A 22533-nucleotide genomic window follows, 5' to 3' on the forward strand; every position below is an offset into this window, starting at 1 on the left:
GGTAAGCTCTGAAACACGCGTTAACATCGTCAATAATCTGGCAGAGAGAAGGGGGAAAAGAGAACTAGAAGTAGGAAAGCTAATTAGGAAGAAAGTGATAACAGGTGGAAATGGAGAAAGAGTAATGGAAAGGCTGATGGCAATCAGCTGGTGGAGAATGAATGAGCGTGATAGTAAGTGGGTGTGTCTAAGCGAGGTGTGTGTGTATGAAGGGAGCGCGGGTGAGAATGGATACAGAAAACAAAAAGAACACAAGAGGGAGACAGAGACAGAAGAGAACACCGGGATCATGACAGTACCCCCTCCTCAACGAGCGCCCCCTGGCGCTCCCGAGGGTAGAGGCTGGCGAGTGCGGTAGAAGTCCTCGATAAGCGAGCGGTCCAAGACGTTCCGTGAAGGAATCCAGCTTCTCTCCTCCGGCCCGTATCCCTCCCAGTCGACAAGGTACTGGTGACCACGACCTCGCGGACGGACATCAAGTAACTTGCGTACGCGATATACAGGACCTTCCTCCACCTGAGCAGGAGGGGAAGCCTGGCGAGGTGGGGGGCGGACGACGGGCTTGACGCACGAAACATGAAACACTGGATGGACGCGCCGGAGGTTAGGAGGCAATCTAAGTCTAACCGCGACAGGACTGATTATCTTAGAGATAGAATATGGCCCAATAAATTTAGGGGCCAACTTGCGGGACGCGAATCGTAAAGGAAGATTGCAAGAGGAAAGCCAAACCCTTTGACCGCAGATGTATCTCGGACTCTTAATACGATGACGATTAGCGGCACGGCGAGTGAGAGAACGAGTATGGCATAGAGCAGACCTCACCCCTCTCCAGGTTCTTTTACAACGCCGAATAAACGCCGCGACAGACGGAACATTAGTCTCCGCCTCCTGAGAAGGAAACAGAGGTGGCTGGTACCCAAGACAACCGTGAAACGGAGATAAGCCGGTGGCGGAGGACGGAGAAGAATTATAGGCATATTCGGCCCACGGAAGTTGATCAGCCCACGAGGAAGGATTACGAAATGCGAGACTGCGGAGAATACGACCAACAATCTGATTAGTTCGTTTGGCCTGACCGTTGGTCTGTGGGTGAAAACCAGAAGATAGACTGGGTGACGCACCGATCTGACGGCAAAACTCCTTCCAAAATAACGACGCAAACTGAGGTCCGCGATCAGACACGACATCCGAGGGAAGTCCGTGAAGCTTGAAAACATGACTAACGACGGCTTGAGCGGTCTCCTTAGCGGATGGGAGTTTGGGAAGAGGAATGAAGTGAGCGGCTTTAGAAAAGCGATCAACTACAGTGAGGATTACAGTGTTGCCTTTGGACTCCGGTAGTCCGGTAATGAAGTCGAGCGCGATATGTGACCACGGGCGAGATGGAATAGACAGGGGTCTAAGCAGACCAGCCGGTGGCAAATTACTAGACTTAGTCTGGGCACAGATAGAACAGGCGGCCACAAATCGACGGATATCGCGCTCGCGGGTAGGCCACCAGAATCTCTGACGGATGACAGCAATGGTTCCCCTAACTCCAGGATGGGCGAACAACTTGGAGGAGTGACCCCATTGCATGACAGCCAAGCGAGTGGGGACAGGAACAAAGAGTAGGTCTCGCGGACATTGGCGAGGAGTGACGACCCGAGATAAAGCCCGTTTAACCAAGCGTTCGATTCCCCAGATGGAAGAACCAACGATGCAGCCTTGAGGAAGAATCTCCTTTCTCACAGGAGTTCCCACGGGGGAATCGAACTGACGCGAGAGAGCGTCGGGCTTAAGGTTCTTGGAACCAGGGCGATACGAAATAGAAAAATCAAAGCGATCAAAAAACAGGGACCAACGAGCTTGGCGAGTGTTAAGTCGTTTAGCAGACCGTATGTACTCGAGGTTTTTATGATCGGTCCAGACCACGAATGGAACAGGAGAGCCCTCGAGCCAATGACGCCACTCCCCCAAGGCTAAACGAATGGCCAGAAGTTCTCGATTACCGACGTCATAATTTCGCTCGGGAGGAGAAAGACGGTGAGAGTAGAAAGCGCACGGGTGAACCTTATCATCAGAAGATGACCGTTGCGACAGAATGGCCCCAACGCCCACCTCTGACGCGTCGACCTCCACGATGAATTGTCTGGAGGGATCGGGAGTAACTAGAATAGGAGCAGACGTAAACAAGGTCTTTAAACAATCGAAAGCGGACTGGGCTGAGTGCGACCATTCAAAACGGGACTTGACAGACGTGAGAGCGGTGAGAGGAGCGGCGACTTGACTAAAGTTGCGGATAAACCTCCGATAAAAATTCGCAAAACCCAAAAAGCGCTGTAAAGCGACTCGTGAGTCGGGAACCGGCCAATCGGTGACAGCCTGAACCTTAGCGAGGTCCATGCTGACTCCGTCAGCAGAAATTACGGACCCTAAAAAAGTGACCGACTTGGCATGAAAGGTACATTTCTCGGCCTTAACGAAAAGGCGATTCTCCAACAAACGTTGGAGTACACGACGTACGTGTTGAACGTGAACCTGGAGAGATGGGGAGAAAATTAATATGTCATCTAGATAGACAAAAACAAAGACATTCAACATGTCTCTCAAAACATCATTTACTAGGCCTTGAAAGACTGAAGGGGCATTGACGAGGCCGAACGGTAAAACCTTATATTCAAAATGCCCGAGGGGGGTGTTAAACGCGGTTTTCCATTCATCTCCCTCTCGTATACGCACCAAATGATACGCGTTCCGCAGATCCAGTTTAGTGAAAATCTTTGCCCCCTGAAGGATCTCGAAAGCTGATGACATAAGGGGAAGAGGGTAGCGGTTCTTGACCGTTATGTCATTTAGCCCACGATAATCTATACAAGGGCGCAAAGAGCCGTCTTTCTTCTTTACAAAAAAGAAACCTGCGCCCGCGGGAGAGGACGACGAAACAATTGTACCTGCAGCGAGGGACTCTGAGAGATATTTCTCCATGGCTTCGCGCTCGGGCGCGGACAATGAATACAGCCTGCCCCGCGGCGGAGTCGTGCCAGGTTGGAGGTCGATACAACAGTCGTACGGGCGATGGGGAGGAAGAGAAGCGGCACGTGATCGACTAAAAACCGCCCTCAAATCGAGATACTCCTCCGGAACCCCCGACAGATCACCAGGATCCTCCTGAAACACAGAAACAGAAGAGACAGGGGGAACAGCAGACACTAAACACTTAACATGACAAGACAATCTCCACGAGAGAATGGACCCCTTGCCCCAATCAATATGTGGACTGTGTTCAACGAGCCAGGGATGGCCCAAAACAATGGGAGTGTAGGGCGAATGAAAAATAAAAAAGGTAATAGTCTCCCTGTGATTGCCAGAAAGCGTGAGACTCACCGGAATGGTAGTACGGCTGACTCTTTCAAGCTCGCTACCATCAAGGGCAAAAACAGGAGTACTGTCATTCAAATCAACTAAAGGAATGCCCTGTTCAAGAGCCCAAGTCTCGTCTAAAAAACTGGCCTCCGCTCCCGAGTCGATAAGGGCCTGACAGGTTACAGAAGAGCCGGACCATTGGAGAGTGGCAGGGAAAGAAGTGCGTGAACTTGGCGGAGGGACACAAACAGTAGCGCTCGCCAGAAGCCCTCTCCTTACTGACGAGCGTTGGCTTTTACTTTGCATGTGGTAGCGAAGTGACCGGCAGATCCACAGTAAAGGCAAAGTCGGTTTAAGATGCGTCGCTCACGTTCAGCAGCAGTGATCCGAATTCCCCCCAACTGCATTGGCTCAGGAACCGGATTAATAGGAGGGGTATAAGAAACGGGAGGTGAGGAGAGCAGAGCCCTCTCCATGCCGCGTGCTCGGCGCCGAAGCTCGAAACGTCTGTCTATGCGGATAGCTTGGTCAATAAGAGAGTCAAGATGGGTCGGCACCTCCCGGGACAGAATCTCGTCCTTAATGTCTGCGTTGAGACTCTCAATAAATCGAGCAACAAGCGCTGGCTCATTCCATCCACATGTTGTAGCGAGCGTGCGGAATTCAATTGAAAAGTCCGGGACTGACCGTTTACCCTGACGGAGAGATGAGAGCAAACGAGAAGCCTCGACACCATGTGAAGACCGGTCAAACACTCGAGTCATCTCCTCCTTAAATGTAGAGTAACAGCTGGTGCAATCAGAGTCGGCATTCCAGACCGCCGTTCCCCACTCTCGCGCCCTCCCGGTGAGAAGAGAAACAACGTAGGCGATACGAGTGCGGTCCAGCGAGTAGGTGAGTGGCTGTAAAGTGAAAACCACCTCGCATTGAGTAAGGAACGAGCGGCACTCTGAAGGGTCGCCAGAGTAGCAGGGTGGATTATTAATTCTGGGTTCTTGGGTACCAGAGAGGCGCGGAGGAGGTTCCGAGCGTAGATGGTGCATCTGCTCTGAGAGATCCGACAGTTGACTCGCCAAGGATTCGACTGCTCGACGGGTAGTGGTCAGCTCGTTCTGTTGGCGGCCCAGCATGGCTCCCTGAAATTCCACCGCAGACTGAACGGAATGGTCAGTTGCTGGGTCCATCCCTTGGCCAGATTATTCTGTCAGGGACACGTTCAGGAAAAAGGACCCAAATGCAATCTGCGAGACAACAGTTCCTTTAATGAAAATAATGCAAGCTACGTAGAGTAGCAAAAACAGAAAGTCTCTCGTAGCAGATAATCAGAAGAACAGAAAGTCTCTTGTAGTCGAGCAGATAATCAGAAGAACAGAAAGTCTCTTGTAGTCGAATCAAACTGAGGAGTGATCCCACAATAATACTCAGCGTCCCGCAGCAGAAACACAAATCAGGGCTCGTGGTCCGTCTGTCGCCCTCAGATACAGAGAAGCTGGGTAGAGAAAGACTTCAGTAATTTCCAGCACTGGCAGGGCACAGGTTGCAAACATACGTCACCAGGACAGGACAAGACAAGACAGGATGCGAACAGGTAAGCTCTGAAACACGCGTTAACATCGTCAATAATCTGGCAGAGAGAAGGGGGAAAAGAGAACTAGAAGTAGGAAAGCTAATTAGGAAGAAAGTGATAACAGGTGGAAATGGAGAAAGAGTAATGGAAAGGCTGATGGCAATCAGCTGGTGGAGAATGAATGAGCGTGATAGTAAGTGGGTGTGTCTAAGCGAGGTGTGTGTGTATGAAGGGAGCGCGGGTGAGAATGGATACAGAAAACAAAAAGAACACAAGAGGGAGACAGAGACAGAAGAGAACACCGGGATCATGACACATACCACATAGTGCAAATAGAGCAGTATTCATTTTCAATGAAAGATTTCACAGATTAGGAATTTTACTTGCAACATGAAACATAAACTTTGCTAATGATAAATAAACTACATACCACATAGTGCAAATAAAGCAGTACAAATGGAACAGGTAATTCAGTTTACATTAGTCTGATACTAATCTGTTATTAAAGGGATACTCCACTTTTCTGCTGAACAGAAAGGAAGATATTTAGAAGAATGTCAGTAACCAGACAGTTTCTGGTCTCATTGACTTTCCATAGTAGGAAAAAATATATATACTATGGAAGTCAATGACACCAGAAACTGTCTGGTTACTGACATTCTTCTAAATATCTTCCTTTCTGTTCAGCAGAAGAAATAAATTCATACAGGTTTGAAACAACATGAGGGTGAGTATATGATGACAGAATTTTATTTTAAAGTAGAGTATCCCTTTAATAACAGATTAGTATCAGACTAATGTAAACTGAATAACCTGTTCCATTTGTACTGCTCTATTTGCACTATGTGGTATGTAGTTTATTTATAATCATTAGTAAAGTTTATGTTTCATGTTGCAAGTACACCGAAGAAAATTCCTAATCTGTGAAACCTTTCATTGAAAATGGCAATAAAATCTATTCCGATTCTGATATAGCGTCATTTTACTTTTAAATTGGAGTCAACTGGAAGTGCCTTTGGTTTTCCTGCATGTTTTGCAAAACCAGTGCTTAGATCGAGGAACACGTTTTAGGCTGAGACATTGAATGTGGAACCACTCATCACATCTATCACATGCAACCATATCACCCGAGTTGACTGATGAACGGCAGATGCAATATACTGGAGCCTGGTTGATAGCATGCAACGGAGACCTAACAGGTGATGTCTGATGTGATGTCACACTGGTGTTGTTAGATCCATTTGGTCCAACATTTTCCCTGTAGAGTTCAAGCTCTTGTTTTCTCGATAGGATTTCAGGAAGAATGACACCTCGCCAGAAAGTGGACAACTTGTCTATCATTTCTGTGATGAAGTTGTCATCTCTGAGTATGCGGATGGCAATACAGTCTACAGTTGTCCACAACAGCAAGTCAGCATAAGTTGTGTTGCAAACAAACATTTGCATTTGGACCTGTGTGAAGTACTGGTGGTCCTTCTTAATGTTCATTTCCGGGTCAAGACAAAAGTGTTGATCTTGTACTGCTTCAACAATGGGACTGCCCTTGTGCTTATAAGGGCATTTTATCTCCAGTACCCCTTGTCCACAACACTTGCAGTCAACAATGCCATCTGGTGAGGCAGCAAGATATGTTAATGTCCTTGAAATATGAAGACCAGACTTTTTGGTGCTGCACAACACGTGTTGTTTTGACACTTTCATGCTGCTGCACGTACCCTCAGTCATTGCCTCTTTGTACAGGCGGAATGCCACATCCTCATGTTGTCTTCCCCATATGACTGCTGGTGCATTGATAGGGGTCAACTGGGGTTTACAAATTTTTGAGACGAGTGATGTTGGCTTATCTCTGGCTTTCATTGCCAAATGAGCTGTTGAGGCTGTTATGCGACCAGCACGTTGCTCATGCCAGACTAAAGAAGATGACTGAGCATGAGTTGCCTCTTCCACATAGTCATGTTGTTCTGGTGATATTTTTGGCAATGTCCAAGTTTTACAAAGGTCCTTTAGGTCACATTCACTCATATTTGCATATAGTTCGGAATGAAGAGTCCTTAAACTGTTTGGTAAATGAACACTGGCAGTTATGTCTCTACTATCCACAACTTGACAATAATCTGTGTATGTTGAAATGGCCAGCAACTGGTCATCGTCATCTGCCAGGGTCTGCACAAACAGGGCTCTCTGCCTTTCTGTTGAACATGTAATGTTATTCACCTTCTTCCTCCGAGCTTTTAGGACTTTGTCCTTTGCTTCCTGCTTGTAAAACTTTATCTTGGAAACAGGAGCTGCCTCTAGCTTCTTAACAAAGCACTGATTCCATTGACAAGGTTCGTCTGTGCATGCTGAACTGGTGTATCCCATACGTACAGCTGCCTCGATCTTAAACAGAACTGCTGCAACATGAGAGCAGGTCTCCCCCAAGCCTGCCATGCAGTCACAGTGAGCAGCAACAACATGTGCGTCAACTGTGACAGCAATCCAAGGGTGATGTGGCTCTTCCGTGACCCGCCAGGAAGGCTTCACGTCAGCCTTGAACAGAATGTTGGAACCTACTTTCTGGTGATACACAGTCTGTACCCATCCAGACATGAAAAAATTGTAGGCTTCAAGGGATCTATAATTGTCCATGGCGGCAGAACTAAATACACCTGAAAAAAAAGAAAATGAAGAAAGAGATTTTTTTTTTTTTTTCATTGAGGTCTTTTTATACATGGACATTTCACATCTAGGAGAGTGACAATAGACCAGAGCAAAAACACTGACAAATTGCAAGTAAATGATACAAATGCTTTCATGTCAATCTTCACGCCTTTTAGTATTTCACAACTTATACAATGTCTAAGAAACAATTTCTCATTACAAATGTTAAAGTCTAGCTGTTGTCATTAGACACTACATTCAATAAAATTTAATCTGATGACTGGTTAATGCAAAAAGTGAATATAGGGTATGCACATACCATTTTACTTTAAATCTAAATACAAATGTAATTTAAACATGACTGCAAGTGTAGGACACATGGTATTTACACATGGTAATTATATATATCTGGATACTCGAGCCTGGGCCATGCCTTTGGGTTGTTCTCCCAGGACTCAGCTGGATGCCGATAGGGACAAGATTGCAATTCTAAACCTACAAGCGACAGCTTTCTGTGGTACCTTGTCAATGCAGGCGCTAGCAGACTGTCTATATATTGATAAGACATTCTGTAATAGAAGAAGAAAATCTGTATTCATATAGCTGCTAGCGCCTTTCACAGACATGTAACGTTAGCTAGTCACAAAGCGCGTTACGTGAGTGTTTTATTACATTCACTTCAGTTCTCACAACCGACATACATTCGCATACACAGATATCATTCATCATTAATACAAAGTAGTCCGTTAGTATCCATAACTGACATAATCCACAGCAAAACTTCTGTGAATAGATACCTTTTTGATTTGCCTCTGGCTTTGCCTTAGGTTTGTTTTACCCTTCGCGGCTTGTTGCTATGCAGGTCACATGATTTGTGACGTAACGCCGACCAAGAGAATGCTGCGACGCGAGTACAAAACCTGCTAATAAACAAACAGTGCACAGTTCTGAGAACATTTTATCATCCAAATTAGTTATATTCATTATCTTTAGGAATATAGTCTTGTTATAGGCTTTACAATAACGCGAAAAGAAAGTCGCGACACTCCTTTAATTTAGGTGAGTCACATATGTTCTTTTGCTTTAAATAAAATGATTTAAAGCACAGTAGTGATTTTATAGATAAAATAAAACATGAATTTCACAGAGGAAATACATATAATCTGCGACTCCGAGAACAGAAAACTGTTCTGTAGACCGGAGGAGAGAATTCAAACAGCGCACGCTCACTCAACCGTTGAGTCGTCGTCATCTCCGTCGTCACATCAGAGGGTGGGGGAGGGGCGCATTGTTTTAATTGAGTAAACTTACTCAATTTCTTATGTATGTGTTAAATATGAATAATATTGATTTGAATAAAGTAATATTTGTGGTTCTTGAAACAGATCAGTTTAATTATCCATTCTCAAAATATTTTGATGGAAATTTCACAAATAGATTAAGTATATTTTAAATAAATAATTGGTTAGTCAAAAACTAAATTCTTTTAGTGAAAAATACTTAAATATAACTGAAAATTTTACACAAAAATAACTGTTGGATTTTTAGTCAATTATTTTTGTATGTTCAACTCAAACTATCAAGTAAATGATGTTCAGAGATTTTATTAAGTTAATAAAGTAAACTATAACTGTGATATTTACTAAGCCACTGAATTATTTTTTTAGAGTGCAAAAAAAGAAAGTAGCGGCCAAAAAAGTGACCCTGGACAGGAAGTGGGGGGAAAGGGTCCTAAAAAACAGAAATGCGGGAAGAGTGGTGGACTCTGCCCATATTGCAGTAAGTAGAAATGCTCATATTTCATTAAAGAATATGATTTGTTTCACTTTCATTAATATTTTCTGATCGGGCAAGGGCCTCATTTTACAAAAATAAGTTTAATCTGTCAGTGAATGAATTTGAGGTAGTCATAGATGGCATTGGTGTAACATATTATTTTAATTAATTTGTAATTTGCTTGACATGCATAGAATAGACTTTCTTTTTGACCAGGTGCTCATGTACATTTGTTTACATATACAACCGACTACATTGCAATTATAACCTTGCTTTAGTACCACACAGGTACTTCAGTATGCGTGTTACTGAAGTTTCTGTCTCTGCTAAAGGCAGATCACCGCATTCAGACCCAGAGTCACTATTAAAGACGGTCTTGCATGATAATGTTAGTAGATAACATGCTCCTACCTTGCACTACCACCCCTAGCATGTGAATATTGCATCTCAAACTTATAGTGCCTTGCGCTGTATTAATTTTAGAGAAAGTGCATGATGATGGGTGCTTGGGTGTTTGGATCAGGTGGATAGGTGGCCATAAAGAGGTAGTCCAGTCACAATGTATTTTTATCATATTTTGTTTTGTGTGTGTTTGTGTACCTAACCTGTATGACCTGTACCAGCCCGATCCACACCCTCAGGCCCTGCCCGATCCACACCCTCAGGCCCAGCCCGATCCACACCCTCAGGCCCAGCCCGATCCACACCCTCAGGCCCAGCCCGATCCACACCCTCAGGCCCAGCCCGATCCACACCCTCAGGCCCTGCCCGATCCACACCCTCAGGCCCAGCCCGATCCACACCCTCAGGCCCAGCCCGATCCACACCCTCAGGCCCTGCCCGATCCACACCCTCAGGCCCAGCCAGATCCACACCCTCAGGCCCAGCCCGATCCACACCCTCAGGCCTTGCCCGATCCACACCCTCAGGCCCAGCCCGATCCACACCCTGAGGCCCTGCCCGATCCACACCCTCAGGCCCAGCCCGAGCCACACCCTCAGGCCCAGCCCGATCCACACCCTCAGGCCCAGCCCGATCCACACCCTCAGGCCCAGCCCGATCCACACCCTCAGGCCCAGCCCGATCCACACCCTCAGGCCCAGCCCGAGCCACACCCTCAGGCCCAGCCCGAGCCACACCCACAGGCCCAGCCCGATCCACACCCTCAGGCCCAGCCCGATCCACACCCTCAGGCCCAGCCCGATCCACACCCTCAGGCCCTGCCCGATCCTTTTCGTTTGGACCATTTCATTTCCATTCTAACAGTTGGGTTGCTCGTCCGGGATTTCTCCAGACAGGTAAGAATTAAGTTTTTTTACAAAAAGAAAAGGTTGATTCTTCCTGTCTGCTGAGAAAAATTTTTACCTATAGTGCCGTGATTTTCACCATATTTGGTGAAATTTGTTTGTTTGTCCGTCGTATATGCCTGTCTGTCGTATATGCGGGACGCCTGTCCGTCGTATATGCGGGACGCCTGTCCGTCGTATGTGCGGGAAGCCTGTCCGTTGCATGAATAAATGCGGGACGTTTGTCCGTCGTATAAATAAATACGGGACGTTATCCTCGTGTTTGCGATCGAACGCGGGAGGAACGGCAGGAAAACTGATCACTTTCCTCCGTTTGGAAATATAGATTTGACACGAGACATTCGTTTTTTCTCTTGCAACGTCTATTTTGATTTACCTTTGGTCTTGGTTATGGATAGATAATACATTATTTTATTTTATTTTATTTTTTTTCTCTCTCTCTCAGTTTTCTCTTCTCTTTTATTTCTCTCTTATTTCTCTCTCTTATTTCTCTCTTTATTGGCCAATTTACTAACACAATTAATTTTCTACTGCATGTTTTTTTTTTATTTGCTTTCTATTTGGCCATACTTTAATTTGTTTCAGTTGCATTACGGAGAAATTTTTGTGTGTTGATAATGGGGAATAAAATTAGTCCACCGTTAAAAGATGAATCTCCGAAAGATTTCATGATTAGAAATAATCAAGCATTTTATACGGAGCCATATTTGTCAAATTTAGCCGGCTGGTCAACTGGTAAAACACAATTAGATCCGTTTCCCCGTGATGGCTCATTCAAAGACGCGGATTTACGCGCAGCAAAATATATGATTTTTGGAAATTGGGGCGACCCCGATTGGGATTATTCTTACATGAAACAATCTTATAAAATCTGGAAGGACATGCAAAGTTATTGGAATAAGGGTCCGGAAAGAGTTGTGAATATTGGTGATAATTTGATTTCAAAATATGAAGTGGCTGGGAGAGAGACTGCAGTTTCTGCTGTCCTTTCCTCTCCGGCTGACAGAGACAGAAATTCTCTGCTAGGGGAGGGGCTCTCGCAGCCTATGGAGGAGAAAAAAAGGCTCTCGCAGCCTATGGAGGAGAAAAAAAGGCTCTCACAGTCTGTGGAACAGCAAGTTGTCCCGCAGCCTGTTGTAGCAAAAAAAAACCCTACCTCCAAAATATGAGTGTATTCCGACTCTTTCTGAACCAACAAAAAACAGATTATACCCCGATTTGACGACCGCGGCTTTGTGTCCTTTTGTTGAAACTTCAGAAGGATTTAAAGTTCATCCATTACAACTGTCTGAAGTTACGGCAATTTGTAAAGAATTACCAGACCCGTCTCGCATGCCACACCAGTACGTGTCGATGCTTAAACGGTTAACGGCATACAGCCAACTTACTGGTCGAGACTATCGCTTTATTTTGACCAAAACATTGCCTGCTGAAATTACAGAGGAAGAATTAATTGATGAGGTTGCTCTGTTAGACCCAGTGAACGACGCCCCACCCGTTCGGAGTATTGTGTTCAAAGATTCGGAACCTGTTGATTTGTCCGACGCAACGAGCGCATTTAAGATAGCTCATTATGGAGACTATAATCCCGACTGGATTTGGTCCAGTCCTGGTAAATTGAATTTTTTTTTCAAACAATTGACTGCATTTTCAGTGAAGCTGTCCTCAGCTAAACAGGACATTTCGCACGCAGCGAACACAAAGCAGAAGGTGGGTGAAAGTCCACTTGCATTTTTTAATCGATTTCAAAATGCTTGGATTCACGAATCTGCGATTCCTATTGATGAGGATAATTGTTTGTTGTTTGTGAACACGTTTTTGAATAACATGCACAAAGAGACTGCACAAATGATTCGAATCACTACAGCTAATATTAGTAACATTTCTGTTGATGAATTGGGAAGACGTTTGCGTGAACTTTTGGCTGCTGGGGCATTTGAAAACTCCTGAGGAAAAGTTCCCGCGATGTTTCAAGTTAGTTCCGCTGTCCAAAATCGCCCGCCGCCCAATGACAGAAGAGACGTTAAGTGCTTTTTCTGTGGGTGTCGCGGACACACGCAACGCTTTTGCAAGAAAAGAGCTGAGAGATTTCAGCAAAATAATGATAAACAGATGTTGAGGCGCTCTCATGGCGCGATGCCAAAACACCCTCCCTTCATTCCTCCCTCTGAAAGACAGAGACCTGTTTATCCAAACCCATGGCAAAAGCAATGAATGTGCCAGGAAAAGGTGCTGCATTTTTCTGATAACTTTTCACAGATTTCAATGAGTTATGCAAACAAGTCAAATGTTTTGCCTTTTATTGAATTGAATGTTAACGGCAAACCATATGTTTTTTTTAATTGACAGCGGGGCTTCTATCTCATCGTTGTCTTCTAATGTCTATGAGGGCCCCATCACGGGAAAGAAATTGAATTCTATAGGAATAGACAATGTTCCTGTGGTTTGTAATTTGACACCAACTTTACCAGTTACTTCTAATGATGTACCATCATTGTTCAAAATGCATGAGTTTGCCATAATTCCTGATTCTCCATTCTGTTTGTTAGGAAGAGATCTAATGCACAAGTTGGGTGTTAAATTGGAATTTGACTCTGACTCTCTGCACCTCATGTTTCCAGCAGCCTTTTCTCTTACGACCGACACAGGAAGTGTTCCTTTCGAGGATGTGTCTGCAACTGAGCTCGGACAGGAAGTTGCTGGGGTAAACCCGAAACTGTGGGCGGCGCATAAGGATGACGTAGGACTACTTGACATTCCACCTTATGTGGCCAATTTGACTACGAATAGGCCTGTGTTTCAAAAACAATATCCGCTTTCAAAGGAAAAAGAGGAGGGAATTCGACTTCTCATTGATCAGTTTCTGGCTCAAGGCATTCTGGTTCCCACTCATTCACCTTACAACACACCAATTAATCCAATTAAGAAAGCAAATGGTTCTTGGCGCTTAACGCAAGATTTGAGAAAAATTAATGATTTGATAAAACCACTTGCTCCTATTGTGCCAGATGTACAGACTATTATTAATTCTATCCCTTTAGAACATGCATTCTTTTCTGTTATTGATGGTTCAGAGGTTCAGATGGTTCACTTGGTTCAGAGGTCGCGCTGGCAATCTCTCCACAGGTGACACGGAGGTGATCATCGCTGATTACGTGGATTCCCTAGTTAGAACGTTGAATGGCATAAATGGTGATGTCTGTCTCTCTCTCCCTCTTCCTTCAGAAAAGCCGACTCACCCCTTTGTTCCAGGACAGCAGGTGCTGATAAAGTGTCTGAAGCCCACGAAACTCGGTGAGCCGAACTACTTAGGACCATCCACTGTTATCGCTGTGACGAGGACTGGTGTTCTGACTGATCTCCAGCCCCAGTGGATCCATGCCAGCCGAGTGAAAGCAGCTCCATCCCAGGGGAACGCATGAGCCTATGCGGAAGCGGTGATCGAAAGGAGAACAAGGAAGAGAAGTAGACGAAGAACGAAATTGCTGATTGAGATTAGCGATAATTATCAGTGAATCCATTAAGCCATGTCGGCAAAGTCGATAATATGCCTGATCGTGCTGACAAGCATGCTCATATATACACAAGCACTTATTGGCAGTGGCAATGAAACTTGGTTGAAACAGGAAGACGAACCACATGCGTTTGCCTCCAATATGTGGTGGAGGTTAGCCAACTTCACTGCTAAGTCTACAGGAAAACGGGGTGACTGTTATGTTTGTACAAAAATGCCACAAAGTGCTTCTGGACCTCATGTAACTGTTCAATCGCCAACGACAGAAGAAGAACTGTTCTGTCCCTTATATCTTAGTAAAATTGGTGCACTTGCTCCCCAAAATTCAACGGGAAATTGGACTTGTCCTGGTAATAGGGTGCTGACAGTTGCGGTACAAGTACATGTTAAAGTGGCAACTGTAGGTCCTATTCCAGATTCATTGTTCTGTATGGAAAGAAGAATAGGAGCCGCAACATTGGGTTCAATTCCTGAGAATAAATGTAATCAAATATATCGCCGTTGTGAAGTACGAAATATGCCCTGTTGTTTGAGCTGTTTGTCTGGAGAAGGAACATTTGACTTGGAAGAATGCTCAAAAAGATCTTCACTCCCTTTAACTACTTTACATGCTTATGCAGGGGCAACTCCCGAGTTACAAGAGTTATGTGATGAGTATTGTGGACTGTACTCTGGTAAAAATTGTAATAGGTATGTGCCATCTGTAAAAGGAACAAGAGCTTTGAAAGATTGTTTTGGTTATGTGGGCACATGGTTTATACCTTACCTTTAAACTGGAGTGGACGATGTGCCCTCGTAACTTTAGAAGAATATTCTATGGTCATTAGACAACAAAGAAATGAGAAGGTAAATAACCAAAGAAACACACGTGCTCTCTCTGACCGCAGTTCAGTTAGTAGTTTGGGTAGAGATAATCCAGTACCAAAAGAACACCGATTATGGACTGGTACAGAAAAATTCTTTGAAGGTATTTTTCCAGTGATAGGTGTATCCAGTCTGCAAATTGAAGTAGAAGTTACCAGATATGAATTGATTTCCTTTATTAAAACTACAAGGAACACTTTAGCTGGTGTAAAAGAAGAGCTTCGAGCACTTCGCTTAGCTGCGTTACAGAATCGTTTAGTCTTGGAGCAACTTACCGCTTCTAGAGGAGGAGTATGCGTGATTGTTGGGATTTCGTGTTGTACGTACATCCCTGACAATGATGCAGATGGTCACATTATAGCTGATGGAATAGATAATATGGCAAGAATTGCTGACGAGCTACAGAGAAGAGAAGTGAGCGATAGAAGTGGTTTTGGAGATTGGATCACAAATTGGAAACAAATGCTTATATCTGCTTTAATCCCAATAGGAGTTATACTTTTAATCCTTGCATTTATTGTTTGTTGTATTATTCCATTTATTAGGATGTTGATTCATCGTGCGATGAATACTTTTGTATCTTCACAGTATACTTTAATGAATAGAACTGTCAAGTATTAATGATTTTGAAGGAAATGTTTGATTGAAGAATATTGCATGAGTATGCTGAAGTATGATGTGATATGATAATTCTATTATATGACAATTATCGTATCAAAGTGGCCATTGTTAGAAATATCTTTTTCCTTCAGCATACAATATAACAGTCTATGTGCATTTCTTTATTCTAGCCAGCATAGCTGCCACGTCTGCACATTCTTCTTTTCTTTTGTTTAAGCTAAACATCTGGTATTCATTAAAGGAGGATGGAATCGCCTCCTCCCCTGAATGTTCGTTCCATTCTATATATGTGTATTGTAAAGGCTTCTGGGCGCTCAAGGCAAAGTTGGGAATCTAACAGGATATTGCCCATATTAAGAAGCTGTTATATAACGTCTATATGATATCTATGATGTAATGTTTGATTTTATTGGTTAGACCTGTATTCTTTTCTTTAAGACTTTCACTATATAAACTCTAGACAAAGGATATCGAGCTGAGCTTTTTACTCCAGCCGGCGCCGGGTATATTGTATTCTCTGTTCATAATAAAGACCAAGATTTGGGGCACTTTTCGTTTGGACCATTTCATTTCCATTCTAACACACACTATGTATGAATTTCTACTTTTTGTAATCATTATATGTTGGAGACTTTAACATACACGTAGATAATACAAATGATGCGTTAGGGACTGCGTTTACAGATTTATTAAACTCCTTTGGGGTCACGCAAAACGTCAGTGGTCCCACTCATCGTCTAAATCATACACTAGATTTAATTATATCATATGGAACCAATCCAACTGATATAAATATTATACCGCAAAGTGACGATCTCACTGATCATTACATGGTATCTTGCGTAATACGTACTGCTGAAATTTGTCATGTTGCGCCACGTTATCGACCAGGCAGAACAATCCTTCCAACCACTATAGATAGATTCTCAAATAGCTTACCTGATCTATCTCAGCTGCGCAGTGCACCCAAACAAACATATGAACTAGAGGAAATGACTAGCAGTTTGAGCACCATGTTCTCTAGTACACTAGATATTGTTGCACCAATTAGATTAAAAAACGTTAGAGAGAAAACTAAAGCACCATGGTACAACAGTGCTACGCATGCAATCAAGAGAGAAACTCGTAACTTAGAGCGTAAATGGAAACAAACTAATTTAGAGGTCTTTAGAATCGCGTGGAAAGACAGTATGTCACGTTATAAAAAGGCTCTAAAAGCAGCCAGGGCTGAGCATCTCCGCAAAGAAAGCATCTCTGAAAGAAGTGTTACCTGTAGTGGAAGAGCCTCTTCTCAATATTATTGACTCGTCTTTATCTTTAGGTCATGTTCCAAAAATATTCAAGCTGGCAGTAATACAACCTCTCATTAAGAAACCGCAATTAGATCCAAATAACTTAGCAAATTACAGACCCATCTCAAATCTTCCATTTATGTCTAAAATACTAGAAAAAGTTGTGTCCGCTCAATTGTGCTCTTTCTTGCAAGAAAATGATATCTATGAAAAATTCCAGTCGGGATTCAGACCGCATCATAGCACAGAAACTGTGCTAGTTAAAATTACAAATGATTTACTTTTAGCTTCTGACCAAGGCTGTATCTCAATACTAGTTCTACTCGATCTTAGCGCTGCGTTCGACACTATCGATCATAAAATACTCTTGGATCGACTACAAAACTACACTGGTGTTCAGGGACAGGCATTAAGCTGGTTTAGATCGTACTTATCAGACCGTTACCATTTTGTCTGTTTAAATGGGGAAAAATCAAAGATAACGTCAGTAGACTATGGAGTGCCGCAAGGATCGGTGTTAGGCCCTCTGCTATTCTCAATATATATGCTGCCACTTGGTAATATTATAAGAAAACATGGAATTAATTTCCACTGTTATGCTGATGACACTCAATTATATATCTCATCACGACCAGATGAAAACACTAACTTATCTAAATTGACAGAGTGTCTAAATGATATAAAATGCTGGATGACGTGTAATTTCCTGCTATTAAATTCAGATAAAACGGAGGTACTACTTATTGGTCCAAAAAACTACCCACAAAATCCCTTACAATACAACTTTAATTTAGAAGGATGTCCTGTTACTTTATCCACTACAGTAAAAGACCTGGGTGTTATACTAGACCGCAACTTGACTTTCGAAAATCATATTTCATATATTACAAGAACAGCCTTTTTACACCTTAGAAAAACACCTCGTTTTTGGTGTGAATGGCCCTTTATATATGTATTCTTTAGTTATTTAGCTGTATTTCCTGACATTTTCAAAGTTCAAGGACAATGCTTAAAGTTGTTCCCCAGGTTTTATGAAACTTTAAGAATTTAAGTTTAATTTCTAGTTTTTTTACATTTATGGTTAATTATTATTATTATTATTATTATTGTCATTTTAAGGTTGCCGGAAATGCAGTAGGCAAAAAGTTTTCAAATATGACTCCATAACAGGAAGAAGGATAAATGAGGTAAGAAATATATTTTTCATTAGGCTGTCTGATCATCTCTCCATTGTCTGTGGCTCATCTGGCATTTCACATATCACAAAATACTGACCATTTAAGCATTGGTAATTTGAGTCCATTTAAGTTCAACTGAAGGCCAAGTGGCCTCAGCCCAAAAATTATGAAATTCAAAACCTGATTATATGTTTGTGTCTTTCTGTAGGGGCAAGAGGAAGTAAGGGTGAAATGGTTACCTTGCTCTGCATGGTAAGTACTGCTTTATATTGGTTTATATTGCCTTCATACATGTACTCTGTTTCCACTTTTTACCATCTCATAGGTAGTGGATAAAGGTTGAAATTTATATTGTAGCAGGTGGGTCTCAAAGTTTTGCAACCAAAAAGCAGCATTGAGAGAATTGTCATGTCCACTAGGTTTTAGGTCCAGCGTCAATGCAGCCTTCTGGAGATTTTAGAGCATGGTTCCATCTGCTGACAAGCTTTATGTACATTCTGATATCCGTTTCCAGCAGGACTCTGCCCCTGCCAGAGTGCCAAAACTGCTAGCAACTGGGTTGCTTAGCATGGTATTGCTGTGCTTAACTCGTCTCACCTGAACCCGATAGAGAGGACAATGATAGAAAACAAACCCAACATTACAGACAACTTCAAGGTCACTATCAAAGCAACATGGGCTTTTATAACACCTCAGCAATGCCATACACTGATGGCCTCCACACCACACCACACTGATGCAGTAATTTGTGCAAAAGCAGCCACACCAAGTATAGAGTGTATGCATTAACAATTTTTGATAAGTTAGATTTGTTCATTTATTTTCAAAAGGTCGACAGTTCTGTATTCCTCTTTATTATAATATAGTGAGTTGATTGATTTTTATTTTTTTTGGTTTTCATGAGCTGTAATTAAGATTATATCAACAAAAATTGCTTGAAATATTGCACAATATTGTAATTGTAGACCCACCTGTATATAAATTGCACTGTTGGTTACACTGTTGGTATAGGGTGGATTAAATGCAGTGTCAAATATTGTCTACAGGATTTAGCCACTTGCTCTTTTCAGTACTATGCATAATTCCCCCTGTGTAATGTCTATGTAGGAAGTAGACATTCACCAATATATTGGCAGAACATCAGTATCGGCCAAGATCATCCTTGTTGACTGATATCAGCTATTGACTTTCTATGACTTTATCTATGAGAGTGGCTGATGTTTATCTGTTACATTTCATCAAGCACTATATATGTATAGGTTTTATAAAAACAATGAAATACAAGACCGTAGAATATTTTTTAAAAATATTTATGTTGTGAAACTATTGTTAAAAATGGCTCCTGTTTTTCACTGTTCTAATGTTATTATTTTTTACTGATACTTACAGTGGAAAAATCTGGGAGGAGACGGCCTGCCAGTTCTCACCAGGTGCCAACCATGTGTAAAACACGCTCCAGAAGGGTAGGTGGAGTTAAAAGCTTGGTTTTTTTCTAAAACCTCTTTATTAATGTTGTTCTGTCGGATTATAGTGTCGATTTCACTGAATATGATCAAAAAAAATTTATCGACGGCAGCTTTAACTGGTGATTTTTTTGGACCTGCCCCCACTACTAAAAACAAACAAACAAAGGAAACACTGACAAATATAAGAAATCAAACCAAAAGTGAGTTAATGGTAATTTATCGCTTCGAGAGCTCCTCAAACTGACAGTCCTCAATCTGACAGTTCAGAATCACTGTCGTATCCATCCCAATCATTCTGGAAGTCCATACTTGTTCCAGTCAAAACTTGAGCATAACAGTCTCTTGCATGCTTCATCATTCTGGTGACTTCTTGCTTCTTTCTCAAAGTTAAGCTGAGGAAACCCTTGATCCCTTCTTCATTTAGAGCCCACAGCTCCCCTTATGGGAGTAAAACAAAAAATTATCAGAAAAAAAAATTACAATGTATAGTATTACAACACATTACTTAAATACATACTTTGCAATACCTCACTTGAAAGCTCGGATGACATCTCCTTGAGTGTGTCTCCACGAGTGGAGAGAGATTTCCAATGTTTTGCCATCTCAGAAAGAACAATCTTCTTCTCCTCCTCAAGTCTCCTTATAGCCATCACAACATCAAACGCCCTCCTCTTGGTTTTCAAATCTACAGCGTCTGGGATACAGTTGTGGAAAATAAGTAAATTGTAAGTATGATTATTTTTCAAATAATATTTGAGATAATCTGGGATAAAAATACACGAATCTGTGTTGTACCACATGTCCCTCACTGGCTACAATTTTCTTGTAAGACTTTCAATCTAAGTAGTGCAGTGTGCGGCTACCTTACCTGCTTTGGACATGTGCTTCGTGGTCACAGCAATCCTAGAGAGTAAGGCGTTACACTGCTCAACCTCCTCCCCAAGTGTCAATCCGGCCCTTGCTGGTAAGCTCCACTCCATTTAACATTTTGAAGAAAATACTTAAAAGCTGCCAACATACCTTTGCAGGTGTTTAGGGACAGTTAATAACATGGTAATGTTTTCTTACCTCGCATTTAAAATCATGGGCTTTGGCATGAAACACTGAGAGGAATGGTTTCGTGCTCAGAAGTAGCTGGAGCTCCGGGCAGCTTTTTGTCACTTTGTTGAGGTAGGGCCAGTACTTGCAGGTTACATCCATGGCAAAAAAGCTTATTGACTTATTTGCCAGCTTGTTCTGCAGGTAGAGGGGATAAGCATATTTTTCTCCCCTGAACATGTTGAGAGTGCCGAGAAAAACTCAATGTTGACAGACCGCAAGATCAAGTCCCTCCTCATCAATTTTACTAGAGGATCTCTGAGAAGTTTCCCTGGCAGTTGACCACTCCCCTCCACAGACACCTCTTCCAGAGACCTACAACATGGAAAAAGGTTGATATAAATAGTCAGGACTCACCCAAACAATGTCAACTGTAAAATGTTATTGGTGGTGTTTTTAGAAATATTATACAACAAGTTTACATGGTTGGTATTGGAATGAATGTAATCCACAAATCTTTCTACTTCATCATCATTTGCAATGAAGATGCCATCAAATAAGGCTTGTTCTTCAGATCTAAATGAAAGAAAGATGCACATTGACCTTCAATATGACACAGCAAAGGTTACTTTAACAACACTGCAAATTACACACATTTTGTAAGTACCTTGCTGCGTTCTTAAAGCGGTAGTGCTTGCGATTTCCATCCACAGAAACAGCAAGCATGTGTGGTGTGCATGCAGGACAGATAAAATGCTCCTCCCTGCAGATCTTATCCACTTCAAATCTAACAGCCTCCCACTCCAAAAAGCTTTTTCTGAAGCTGTCTGCTGTGATCTTCCCAGTCTGTTTCAGAACAGTAAAACATGTCAACATAATTCACAGTTAAGTTAACTAAAGTTAATACGGTCAAAGGTGACACCAAATCCTCCTGCATCGAGCCTCCACAGGCCGCCGCCCAGCCCAGTGCATCATTGGAAATCTTTTGGCTCTTTGTATGTCACGGACAAAAAACATCACGACCAAAGTCCCCCCAAAAAAAGACAAGCTCCACAGCAAACTCAACTCTCACAGCAAACTTAACCAATGTCTTTATGGACCTATTTGTTTTTTTCTAAATGCAAACTGCATGACTAGGATGTGACATCACTACTTGATCTTATACACAGGTCTAATGTTTTGAGTGATTGAGTTGATAAATTGCTCCAATACTTTTGTACATTTTGTGTACGAATTTACATTTTTTACTGAGTGGTAGTTTTTACACAAAGACTTTGAATCTTAGATGATGTTCTATCAATGTATCGAGTATAGCTGAATCACAGTTTTGATTTCATCAACATGCTCCAATTATAATAATCAATGTGTTGATAATGTCACCATATTCATTCTGCAATACACATCAATACTAGTACTAGTTGTTAGTGATTCCCACCACTCATACTCACACGGCCAAAGCGGACAGTTCGTTGATCAAGCATTCTTAAGAATGCTTGGCAGGACAGTCCTGGTGCTGCCATCTTCAATTCTTCATAAGAACAAAAAAAATCTGTAGCGTACACCATGGAAAAGTGAAGGTTAGCATGCCAGTAGTCATTACGGACTAAGTGATCCACTCCAGCGCTCCATGTGGCTTTGCATGCCTCGCATTTCATCTCAGGCATACTGAGATCATATCGTCCTGGAAAATCAGGAAAAGTAGCCTACATTATTATCACTTATGTAGTACATTCAGAACTAATAAAACTTAAAATCAGACATCTTGCAGTCTTTCTCATTTGTCAAGTGCCTCTTTTGTGAGACAGAACGCAAAACTGAAGTCCCTCCTGCCTATCCGGGGTCTTTCACAGGCGGGAGATGCACATAAGGTTATAGATGCGGGCGGGAGCGGGACTAAAACACATTATTGCGGAACGGGACTG

The 22533-nt window shown here is 42.6% G+C and overlaps 1 long non-coding RNA gene across 1 annotated transcript; it reads left to right on the top strand.

The window, feature by feature from the left end:
• The first annotated feature begins 17992 nt into the window (after positions 1-17992).
• LOC143721200 (uncharacterized) lies at positions 17993-19517 on the top strand. Its single transcript, XR_013196688.1, has 3 exons — positions 17993-18116; positions 18316-18359; positions 19497-19517. It is a non-coding gene; the product is annotated as an uncharacterized LOC143721200 (long non-coding RNA).
• Positions 19518-22533: the final 3016 nt, after the last annotated feature.

Source organism: Siphateles boraxobius, unplaced genomic scaffold (assembly GCF_051911475.1).
Source record: "Siphateles boraxobius isolate OS27281-9 unplaced genomic scaffold, OSU_SipBor_1 65, whole genome shotgun sequence".
NCBI lineage: Eukaryota > Metazoa > Chordata > Actinopteri > Cypriniformes > Leuciscidae > Siphateles > Siphateles boraxobius.